This window comes from Trichosurus vulpecula, chromosome 5, assembly GCF_011100635.1.
Source record: "Trichosurus vulpecula isolate mTriVul1 chromosome 5, mTriVul1.pri, whole genome shotgun sequence".
In the NCBI taxonomy this organism is placed as follows: Eukaryota; Metazoa; Chordata; class Mammalia; order Diprotodontia; family Phalangeridae; genus Trichosurus; species Trichosurus vulpecula.
In genome coordinates, this window is record NC_050577.1 from 32,799,753 (window position 1) to 32,812,388 (window position 12,636).

Consider the following 12,636-nt stretch of genomic DNA (forward strand, 5'->3'; position numbering starts at 1 on the left):
GGCAGGAGTTCCAGAGGTGGATGTTGGAGGTGGGCAAGCAACAGCAGCCACAACAGCTTCAGGAAATCTTGGCCCAGAGATAAGTGGTCACAAAGAGATTATAAGGGACCCTTTGCTGGCACTGGGGGCAGTTGGCACTGTTTGGCAACTCTATTACCCATTGACAGTACTGGGTCACAGTTCCAGGATAGAGTGGAGTGCTTGTTATTGGTCAAAAAGAGCAAGGACCTGGTCATAGTTCCAAGAGAGAGAGGAACACTAGCACTTATGGCTGCAGGACTAAAGGGGCCCTTCATTGTTAAATTCTTTTTTTTTTTCTTTCTTTTTTTTTTTGGAGGGGAGAAGGCAGGGCAACTGGAGTTAAGTGACTTGCCCAAGGTCACACAGCTAGTAAGTGTGTCAAGCATCTGAGGTCAGATTTGAACTCAGGTCCTCCTGACTCCAGGGCCAGTGCTCTACTCACTGCACCACCTAGCTGCCCCGGGGCCCTTCATTGCTAAAGAGCAGAGTGCAAATCAGGAGAACAGTGAACATGTCTTCCTGGACCACACACGCACACACACACACACACACACACACACACACACACATGCAAATACCTAGAACTAGCTCTGAAAACAGCAGCATGAAAAAGCCTGAAGCATGGGACATTATTACTCTATACCCAGGTAAGTAGAATCTAACCTTAATGTAAAATTCCAAGTCAAGAAATTGGCTGGAAAAATAATCTAATAACAAAAATAGAACTTGACCATAAAAAAGCTACTATGGTGACAGGGAGAACCCAGTCCCAAATTCAGAAAAAGACAACAATATGAAAACAGCAACACCCAAAGCCTCAAAGAAAAATGCTATTTGGACCCAACTCCAACAAGAATTTCTGAAAGAGTTAAAGAAAGAAATGAGTTGTAGAACAAAAAATGTGAAAAAAGTAAGAATGATGCAAGAAAATTATGAAAAAAGAATTAATAGCTTGGTAAAAGAAGAATTAAAAATAGTAAAGAAAATAATAGCTAAAAAAAGAACAGAATTGGTGTAACTGTAAAAGAGGTGTGACAGCTCATTGAAGAAAACAATTCCTCAAAAACTGCAAGCAAATTGGATCTAATGATTCCGTGAGACATCAAGAAACAATAAAACAAAGTCACAATAATGAAAAAAATAGAACATGAAATATCTCATCAGAAAAAAAAAAGCACAATTGATCTGGAAAATAGATTGAGAAGAGATAATTTAAGAATTATTGGAATACTTGACAACCATGAACACAAAAAGATTCTAGTATTATAGTTCAAAAAATTATCAAAGAAAACTGTCCCATCATTTTGGATCTAGAGAGCAAAATAGAAATTGAAAGAATACATTGATCACCTCCTGAAAGAGATCTCAAAATGAAAATTCCCAGGAATATTATAGACAAATTCCAGAGCTCCCCTAAGGAAAATATTGCAAGTAGCCAGAAAGAATTCAAATATTATGGAGCCATAATCAGGATCACACAAAATTTAGCAGTTTCTACAACAATGGAACAGAAGTTTTGGCATATCATATTCCAAGAAGGAAAAGGAGTTAGGATTACAACCAAAATAACCTGCCAAACAAAATTGAATATAATCCTTCTAGGGGAAATAGATATTTAGTGAAGTAGAAGTTGTTCAAGAATTCCTGGTGAAAAATCAGAGTTGAATAGAAAATTTGATTTTCACTTACAAGACTCAAGTAGCATAAAAAGGTAAACATGAAAGATAAATCATAAGAGACTCAATAAAATCAAACTGTCTACATTCCTATGTGGAAAGATGATATGTATAATTCTTAAGAACTTCATCATCATCATTAGGCCCTTAGAAACAGTTTACATTAACAGAAGATGTAGATGTGAATAGTTTATGTTGGGATGATCTGAAAAAAATGAAGGGGTGAGAAAGAGGGATGGGCTAAGAGAAGGAGGAAGGGAAAGGTGAAATGGGGGGAATTGTCTCATTAACAAAAGGAAGATTTTTTTAGTGGCAAGAATTGGGGGAGTGGTGGACATTCTTAACAGAATTTGTTCAAAGAGAAAAGAATACTCTCTCTGTCTCTCTCTCTCCGTCTCTCTCTCTGTCTCTCTCTCTCTCTCAGTTAAGTACAACAATCTTACACAACAGAGAAATAGGAGGGAAAGGGGAAAGGGGACAGGGAATAAGAGAAAAGGGGAGGATAATACAAAGGAGGGCAGATTAAGGGAGGCAGTGGTCAAAAGCAAGACAGACTTTTGAGGAAGGACAAAATAAAAAGAAAGACAAAAGGCAAAACAGAAGAAAATAGAATGGAGAGAAATACACAGTAAACATACATGTAAATATGAATGGCATGAGCTTACCCATAAAATAGAAGATTATAGACTCTATTAGAAACCAGAATCCAGCAATATGTTGTCTACAAAAGACATATTTGAAAAAGAAAGACATACACAGAATTAAAATAAGGAGATGCAATAGAATCTATTATGCTTCAGATGAATTAAAAAAGACAGAGGTAGCAGTTGTTATCTCAGACAAAGCAAAAGCAAAAAAAAGATAGACTTAATTAAAAGAGATAATTATGGAAATGATATTTTGATAAAAGGTACCATAGTCATGAATTAATATGTAAAAAGGGGACTTTTTTCCTGATGAAGCCTCTTTTCTCAAATATATAGGGAACTGAGTCAAATTTATAAAAAAAAATAATAGCTGTTCCCCAATTAATAAAGTGTCACAGGTGATGAGGGCAGCCAGATTATACAAATTCCTGTGAATGAAGACAACACTTAGGTAATGGAAGGGCAACTGATTCAGGCTTCTTAGAAAGAGAACTGTCCAATAGGAATAGGTTTAGGGATTTCATTAGCTGCGCCCTCTAAGAGAACATTCATTAGTAGGAGGATTAAGAAAATAGAAGGACTACAATTTAGGTCTGCCAACATTTTCTTAGACTAGTTTAGAGCCTTATCATTTCTTTGCTTTATTATATGGACTTGATAAGTGAAACTACACTTGCAGCAGGGGACGGGGGGGGGGGTGGGAAGGGCGGGGAGATTGCCAAGTATGGAATCAGGAAGATTTATCTTCATGAGTTCAAATATGACCTCAGACAATTACGAACTGTATGGCGCTAGGGAAGTCATTTAATCGTATTTGTCGCTGTTTCCTCATCTGTAAAATGATCTGGAGAAGGAAATGACAAACCACTGCAATATGTCTGCCAAGAAAATCCCAAATGGGGTCAAAAAGAATTGGACATAACTGAAAAAAATAACATAACAACAAGGTGCAGAAAAGGCAGTTTTCCAAAGAAGAAATAAAAGTTATCTATAGTCATATAAAAGTGCTCTAAATTACTATTTATTGGCAAAATGCAAATTAAAACAACTCTGAGGTATTACCTCAAACCTATCAAATATGACACATGCATATATATATATATATACATATATACACATATACATATGCATACATATATATGCACATACACACATTATATATATACACACACATGTACTCTTTAGGTGGTGACAAAAAATTTGAAATTGAGGGGATGCCCTTAGGTTGAAGAATGGTTAAACATGTTGTTAGGGCATATGACGGTGATGGAATACTATTATTACATAAGAAATGATGTGATGAGGGAAATGGTTTCAGAAAAAGACATATATAAACTGATGCAAATTGAAGTGAGCAGAACCAGGAGATCATAGTGCACGTTAACAGCAATGTTGTTATCATAGTCAACTGTCAAAGACTTGGCTGCTCTGATCAATACAGTGATCAAAGGCAATTCCATTCCAACTCATGATAAAAAATGCTATCCACCCCAAAAGTAAGGGTTGATGAACTCTAAGTACAAATTCAAATATGATTTTTCCTTTCTTCTTTTCTTCCTTCCTTCCTTCCTTTCTTTTTCTTTCTGTCTTTCTTTCCTTCTTTTTCTTTCTTTCTTTCTCTCTCTTTTTTTCTTTTGTTCTCTCTCTCTCTCTTCCTCCCTCCCTTTCTTCCTTCCTTTCTTTCTTTCTTTCCTTCTTTTTCTTTCTTTCTTTCTTTCTCTCTTTCTTTCTTTCTTTCTTTCTTTCTTTCTTTCTTTCTTTCTTTCTCTCTCTCCCTCCCTCCCTTTCTTTTTCTTCCTTCCTTCCTTCCTTCCTTCCTTCCTTCCTTCCTTCCTTCCTTTCTTTCTTTCTTTCTTTCTTTCTTTCTTTCTTTCTTTCTTTCTTTCTTTCTTTCTTTCTTTCTTTCTTCTTTCCTTCCTTCCTTCTTTTCTTTCTTCCTTTTTTTGCTATATGGCTAATATGGAAATATGTCTTCCATGATTTCATAGGTATAATTTATATCATGTTGCCTTCTCAATGGGTACAGAGAGAGACAGAAGGAATGACAGACACCAGAAACTCAATTTTCAAAGTCAAAAAATAAATAATGAATATTATTTTTAAAAAAGGAAATCATCTTCTTCACTAGAACACTCCAAGCCAAATTAAGGATTTGCTTACATGGAGTCTATGGCTTAAATTCATTAGTCAACTTGACAATCCCAGGCTCATCCTTAGCTATTTATGAAACCTCCATATTTTTGGGTGGACTTTTGTGACTTTACCAACATCACTCCATAATTACTTGGCTTCCTAGATACTTTCCCTCTCTCTGTCCCAAATCGTGGGTGGTGATAGAAGAAACTGTTGTAGATGATGAAAGTTTATCACTTCATGCCAAAAATGAAAGGCAAGACATCTTTTGAAATTATCCAAAACCTAGTGCCTCCATCACAACTTCATTTCCTGTCAATGAAGAAAATACTTAGGGAATGGAAGGCCATCTGATTCAGGCTTCTTAGAAGGGAACTCTGCAGTGGTGTAGATTTAGGGATTTCATTAGATGTGCCCTCTAGGAGGACATCCATTACTAGGAGGTTTGAGAAAATAGAAGGACTACAACTTGGGTCTGTCACCATTATTTTGGGATAGTTTAGAACCTTATCATTCCTTTGCCTTATATGGCCTTGATAAATGAAAGCAAATTTTGGAAAACAAACAAACTGGAATCTTTGTCTCTGTTCAGTTTATTTATTTATTTTTCCTTAGCAGAGCCTTCTATTCCTTTATGTGATATGTAGATGCCCTATTCTTTTAGTTTCCTGTTTTTCATACATTTTATTAGGACCCACCTATCAGTAGTTTTTTTGTTGTTGTTGTTGTTTATTGTTTGTTTTGGATAGAGCATAGCTCAAAGGTATCCATGATTATAGGAAAATTGACCCATGTCTGGGCTTGGCAAATTTGTGTTTTTTTTTGTGATTCTCCAAAAACAGTTATTTGCAAAGAAACAAACAAACAAAAAACAAAAAAAACAAAACTACTTGTTATAAACCACCTCATGATCTATGTCATGAAATATGGCATTATATAAGAATTCCATGTTTTATATAGCAGGAGAATTTAGTGCTCTGCTGCATTGCCAAGTCTTGGAGAATTAGAATGAGAAAGTTAATGGATTATCTTTTTTCCCAGGCAAGAATGTAGCAAAAGATTTCATTTGTTTTCTATAGTTTCTTTTTCTGTTAAGCTATTCGAGACAAAAGGAGGCTGTAATGCAGTTTTCTAGTTAATACCAATGGAAAATGTGCTCCTCATGTGAGGGTTGTTTGGGATAAATTTTCTGATTGCCCTTTCCAGTCCATCACTCACTTGCCTAAAGTCAATTTGAATTTTAATATATTCATATTGATTGGGAAGCTTTCTGGGGTAATTTTGTAAAAATAGTGGAATGCATTAAATGTATTATTTGGCAACAGAAACTGGTACATCCTGGGATTCTATCTTGAGTGCATAGATCCATTCCATTTAAGCTGTTTTTTAAAAAATTTTGTGTGTTTTTAATTTTTATTACAGGTATAAGAGTTGTATTTAGTAAAACCTTAGGCAGCTCTAGTATTTGGAGTTAATGTATTGTCTTATCATGGCCATATGCTTCTCTGTTAGAATATCATGAAGGTTAGGTGAAGAGTTGAAGAAAATAATGTTTATAAACAAACCTTTATCAAGTACCTACTATATGCAAATTACTGTCCTGTCATTGAAGTTAGAAAGGCCAAGAAAAATGCTGCACTTACAGCCCTAATGTAATTGATAATCTCATGTCAAAAACAATGTGCCTTGAACTCAGAAGATCTAGGTTTGAGTACCAGCTCTATGTTATTATGTACAAGGGTTTAGACTCTCTGGGTCTTAGTTTCCTTATCTTTAAAATTGGGGCAGGAGAAGAGAATAGCTGATATTTAAAGTCTCTTCAAATTCTCAATGTTTGACACTATAACTGACATTTATTTAGAATTTTTAGTTTGTAAAATATATTTCATACATTATTTCATCTTATTGTCATAAGAGTATTTAAAATGTAGGTACTATAGGTGGGACACCTACTTTTGCGGTGGAGAAAACTAAGACTGGGAAGGATGAGATGCCTTTTGAACGGTCACATGACTAAGTATCAGAAGTAGCGTTTCAACCCAGGTCTCTCTGACTCCAAGTTGAGAACTTCTGTCTCCTAGGTCACTTGGTCCTCTGTTCTACCAATTAGGTCTGCTTTTAACAGATGCCAGGTATAGCCATCTTCTTCAGCATGGTACCCATTGACATTTGATGGCCTTCTATTTTCATGAGCAAATACAAGGAAACAATATATCAGTTACTTTATTTGACATAGCCAGATAAGGCAAAAAAGGAGAGAAATGGCACCATTGAAGATGAGCTAATTAAAATGTCATCAGCTGAGGTAGGATTTTTTTCAAGTCTCTCATCCATTTTAATACTTGAGGGTTTTAAAAATAATAGATAGCTTCTCACAAGGGGGAGACAAGTAATGGAGTTGCAGCTCTGTTGCTTTAGAAGTTTAAAGTCAGCTCCGAAATTCAAATTTGAAATGGGTGAAAACTCTTCCAGGGGTCACAGGAACAAATTGTTTTGAGTAGTCATGGCAACCAAAACCTAGTTTTTATCAACTACGGTCACCTAAAAGGTTTACAATATTTTAATCTCTCTGGAGAGTTGAATTCGCTAGAGCTGGAATGAATTTAGGAACTGTGTGTTCTCATTCTTTCGTGAGCACGTTTCTTTAGCCAACCTGTTTTGTCCCTTTGATCAGATTTAGATATGCTAAATTTTGTGAATATCTAAATAATTCGTTAAAATATCATAAAATGACTTGAAGATGCTACATGCAATAATCTGCCATTTATCTGTGGCATTCTTTGAAATTTAAATCATTGAAATAACAACAAGGGGAACAAAAATGTAACTGAATGAGTTGCCACAAACTTCACATACTTTACCTTGAAGAAAAAAGTCATGCTGTATTGAAAGAATTCGGTAGAGAATTACTCTCATATTCAATCAGTCAGCAAATTTGAATATGTGGTCTTTCTTAGAAATCTCCAAATCTCCTTGATTTATGTAAGACAGGAAATGTACAGTGGTGTCACAGTGGGAAAGTAGTAGGATCACAGACCAAAAAAAAATGGCAACTAATAAATATCAGAGGATTAGAATGGTATAATCAGTAATTGCTATAAAAAACACTACAGTGTGAGGCCATTTGGTACAGGAACAAATAGTCCTCTATGTTTCAATTGTCCCCTAGGATATTACAACATTCTTTTTTTTTATATTACAACATTCTAATGCAGTATGATAAGTTATGTTCACAATAACAACCCAAATCATCAAGAAAGTTTTATATTATTCTCAATGATGTTCAATTTACACTGCTTATGAATGCAGTATAGAGTTCATTCATTGGAGAAAGTTTTCCAACAAAATAGTTCAACATTTTTAAATGTTTTTTAAAAGGAAAAGCTTCAGTAAGCTTGACAAAATTTTGATCTGGTTTCCCCTGGAAATCTCCAAGCATTTTTCCTTCAAGTTCCAGAGCCATTGTTAGGGTGAGGCCACTGGGATTTTTCTCCAAAGGAACTAAAATTTGAGTGATTACACACATTTTAAATAATAATAAAGATGAGAAGTTTTAAAAATTAATTCTATATTACCTGTATTTACATATCTTCAGTGATAAATCAATAAGTTAGTAAGGGTAATTAACTAAATTATGACACTGAGATTTCCTTAAATTGTTGCCATGGTGCCTCGGGATGGTCAGTTTGACATATATCACTTCTAATTGGAAAATATATTCAGGTCAATTATTGTTTGTGCAACAGTATTAACATGTTACTATAACCTATGGAAATACTTTAAAGGTCATACTATGCAGATCTGAACCTCCTTTTTGATAACTACATTCTTGTCTCTATTGGCTTAGATTAATAATTAATAATCTCATTTGGGTGCTCACTGAACTTACACATCTTGACTAAGTTTTGATTACATCCTTATTCCAAGATTTTCTATTTCATGATAACTACTTTATGACACTAACTCTATAATAGGAAGTGATCATATAGATCAAAAGCATTAGAATTGGGAGTCAAAAATCCTGGCTTTGCAATAATTAGACATTCAACCTTGGACAAATCAAAGGAACGGCATTTTCTTCATCTGTGATATGGAAATAATTCTTGCATTACTTATATATCAGGTATGTTATGAGGGCCACAGGAAACAATGAGTAGAAAGTGCTTTGCAAACTTTAGAAGGATACACAAATGTTATTATTTTGCCTCTTTGTGGACTGCTATTTGTTACCAGGAATTGTTGGGCTTGGAATAAGTCAGCGGGTCAATGGCATTTATGTGTGCCAGGAATACCACTAAGCATTGAGGATATGAAGTCCTTAGGCACTTCCCATTTTAATGGGTAACTGTAGACAATAACTGTAGAAAGAAGGCACTGGCTGTTAGGAAGGAGCATTAGGAAAAGACCTCTTACAGAAGGCAAACTGAGTCTTGAAGGAAGCCAGGAGGTGGAGGTAAAGAGGGAACAGATTCCAGGTATGGGAGACAACCAGTGAAAAGGCACAAATTCAGATGATGTTATATAAGAAGACAAATGTTGATGGGGCATAGAGTATATGGAGGAGAGTGAAGAGTAAGAAGATTTGAAAAATAATAGGAAGAGGTCATGTTGTGAGGGACTTGAAATGTCAAGAGGACTTCATACTTGATCTGGGAAGAAATGACAAGCCACTGAAATTTACTGAGTAGAGGGATGACAAGGTCAGACCTGTACTTTGGAAAATCACTTTGGCAGCTGGGTGTAGAATGGACTTAAGGCAGGAAAACTAATCAAAAAGCTATTGAAATAGTCTAGACATGAAATGATGAGAGTCTGCACCAGGATTCTGGCCCTGTAGTGGAAAGTAGGAGTATGCAAGAGATTCTATGAATATAGAGATGACAAGACTTAGCAACAGATAGTATCTATAGATTTAGAGTGAGAAAGGAATTGAAGATGGCATTGAGTTTGTGAACCTGGGTGACTGGGAGGATGGTTTTACTATCAAGAGGTAAGTTGGGAAGAGGGAAGAATTAGGGGTGGGAGGAAGATAATGACAACCAGCATGTTAAGTCCTAAGCTATTATTCCTTAAATGGTCTCCAACTACTGAAAAAAAAAAACAAAACCAAAATATTTATTTAAACTAGATCTTGAAATAATCCTTTTATTTCTTTACATACCATACAGCAGAGGCCCTCTTTGGTTAGAAACCAAGGACAGATATCAACATCAGGCTTCTGAAGTATTAAGCTGAGATTAAAATCTTCCTCATGCCTAAAAGGTCAAACAAAGCATAGGTCAAAGACAGTCAATGCTGAATGAAAGGGATGAAGCCTATTATATCACTGAGAGCTCGAGGCTAGCAGAATGAAACACTTTGGAGAGGATCTTGAAATGAAAACTATGCTCAGACATGTCTGCAGTCATTCTGAGAACTTTACTTTCAGATTCCTGGTTTATTTACTTGATTTTGCCTACTTTCTGGAAATCTCTAGCCTCATCCTTTTTGGCATGTCTTAATTCCTAAATGCATATGAATCGAGGGAACCATTTCCCTCAGGAGCCTAGGTTTCTGCATGGGAAGGGAAAATCTAACTATGGCCACCACTGAGGGGCCAGTCAAGCTGGTTGGGGGAGATTCCTCTTTATGCTTCATGGTGTCAGAAATCTGGAGTTGCAAGGGACCGTTGGGGCCATCTGGTCCAATTGCCTGATTTGATAAATGAGGAAAGTGAGACACCAGGATTTTATATGATTGCTCAAATTCACAATGGTAGTAAATGGGGGCAGAATTCGAACCCACTTTGAGCCTCCAGATCCACTGCCCTTTATACTGTACCTTACTGTCTCTGATATTTCTGTACTTTCCTTGGTGTGGATATCCCCTCCACTGGTGCAGATTACAACTTACTAATGCCTTTTCTTCCTTTGTGATTCTCCTCCATGGTGTCCAATAAACCCTCCCTAGAGGAACTGCTTAATATATTAAATGCCTTTCTCTAGGTTTTTTCATATATGGGTCATCAACAATGCTCCATTCAGACTATTGTACTTTCCTCATATTATGTAAATGAGGAATACTTCTTTTCGCAGTCCCACTTTTTGGCAATTTCATAGTGTTGCTACTTTAGCCATCATTCTCATCTTCATCCTGAACCTCTTTAGACTGTGGGACTCTGGGCTTTGATCGGTGATTTTAGCCTGGCCTAAAACCAGGCCCCACATTATATCCCAGTCATTTCCAAACAATACTCCCTCATACATATCTCCCTTCTCCTTGCTCCTTAATAGCTACCCTTTGTGTATTACCTTTCCTCATTAGAAAGAATGTTCCTTGAGTGCAGGCAATTCTTTCATTCTTGTATATGTATCCTCAGGGCTATATAATATAATATAATATAATATAATATAATATAACATAATATAATATAATACAATGTAATGTAATGTAATATATCATATAATAAATATAGCAATATAACATAACATAATACTAGGATAGGATAGGATATAATATAATATAATATTAATTATATTATAGGATATAATATATAATTATTATTATATATAATTATATATTTTATATATATATTATTATATAATATATAATTATATATTATATCCTATCCTAGTATATTATATCCTATTATGTTATATATTATATGAATGAGCCCGATGGCACTTAAATTCCTAACCATTGATTCATTCATATATTTGAATGAATTTTCCAGTTTGATAATTATCAGTCAGAAGTCAGAGTTTGCTGCCCGTACTGAGTGAAGAGAAGTAAACCTGCCCTGATATTAATAAGCAATTCTCTACCTCCTTAGTGATGTCTTCCTCTGATAAAGTTCCAAGTCATTGTGCTTTCCATTTGACATTTATTCCATGGTACCTTTAACTGTTCTATTTATATACCCATCTTTCCTCCTAAATTTGAATGCCAGTTCCTCAAAGACAAAAACGGTGTTTAATGCCCCCATGTGGCCACAGCTCCTAGCCTTGTGCCTCACATGTAATGGACTCTCAATAAATTTTGGTGATAGATATTAAAGGCATATCTTGATTCTCCACGATAGCTGAAGTGACATATTCCTAACCTTAGTATGGCATTAAAATGTTCGATTTTGGTCAGTTCAAGAAGTCCCTCTTGACCACCTGACACACAATAACACTTAATTTCACACTTATTGCTAGACTAGGCCTGAAGCTATCTTCTTAGTAGTTCAGGGTTGAAGGGGTAAGGTCAGTGCTCTACTGACTTCTAGTTAAAAATAGGTGCTGTAAAAAAAAAAGACTTTGAGTCAGAAGCATTGCGTTCAGTTCCTGCCTCTGACGCTAGCTGTGTGACCATGGACAAGCCATCCAACTTCTCTGAAGCTCATCTGCAAAATGGGCATAATATCTGCACCACCAACCTGCAAGTCTGGTTATGGAGAGGAAAAACAAGTGAAAATCTTAAAGTACTAGAGAAATGTGGACTATTATCATCCTCCAAGTGCAGGCAGGTCTTAGTTCATCATCTATTACCTGTGCCAGTAAGGAATCTTATCCCCGTACCAACCACTTGAGATACTTTGGGGAGGGATGAGATTGAGAAGGGTCCTGTAGAAATAAGCCCTCTTTGTGTCTCAGATTTCTGCTGACACAAGCTTCAGGCATCATAAATGGATTTGTCCAGTGACATACTGAAAGAAAACTTGGCTTCTGTCTTGTAATCAAACAAGAGCTGATTCTTCTCTCCAAATATCTCAACTTGAAATAGGTTGTCAATGCTTCTCTGGCTTCCTATTCTACCTTCCGAAATATATCTATAGCTTGGAGCTATTATGTGTGTGTGTGTGTATACACTCGCATACATACGTACATATATACATATATATAGGCATATATGTGCATGTGTCATTGGATAGTATCACAGACAAAGACCTGCTGGTATCACAGACAAAGACCTGCTGTATAGCTTAGAACCTACAAAACCCCACCCTCTGTGAGGTCACGATTGCTAAATGATTTGGCCAAGGACAATCAGGTAGTAAGTTACTAAATAAGAGGTGGAATTTGAAGCCAAGTCCTCTGATTCCAAATTCAAAGTTGGTTAGACTTCACTAATGATGCTCAAAGTCACTTAAGGAAGTTGAGTTTAGAGTTAACCATATAGTGGTGATACTTTGATTT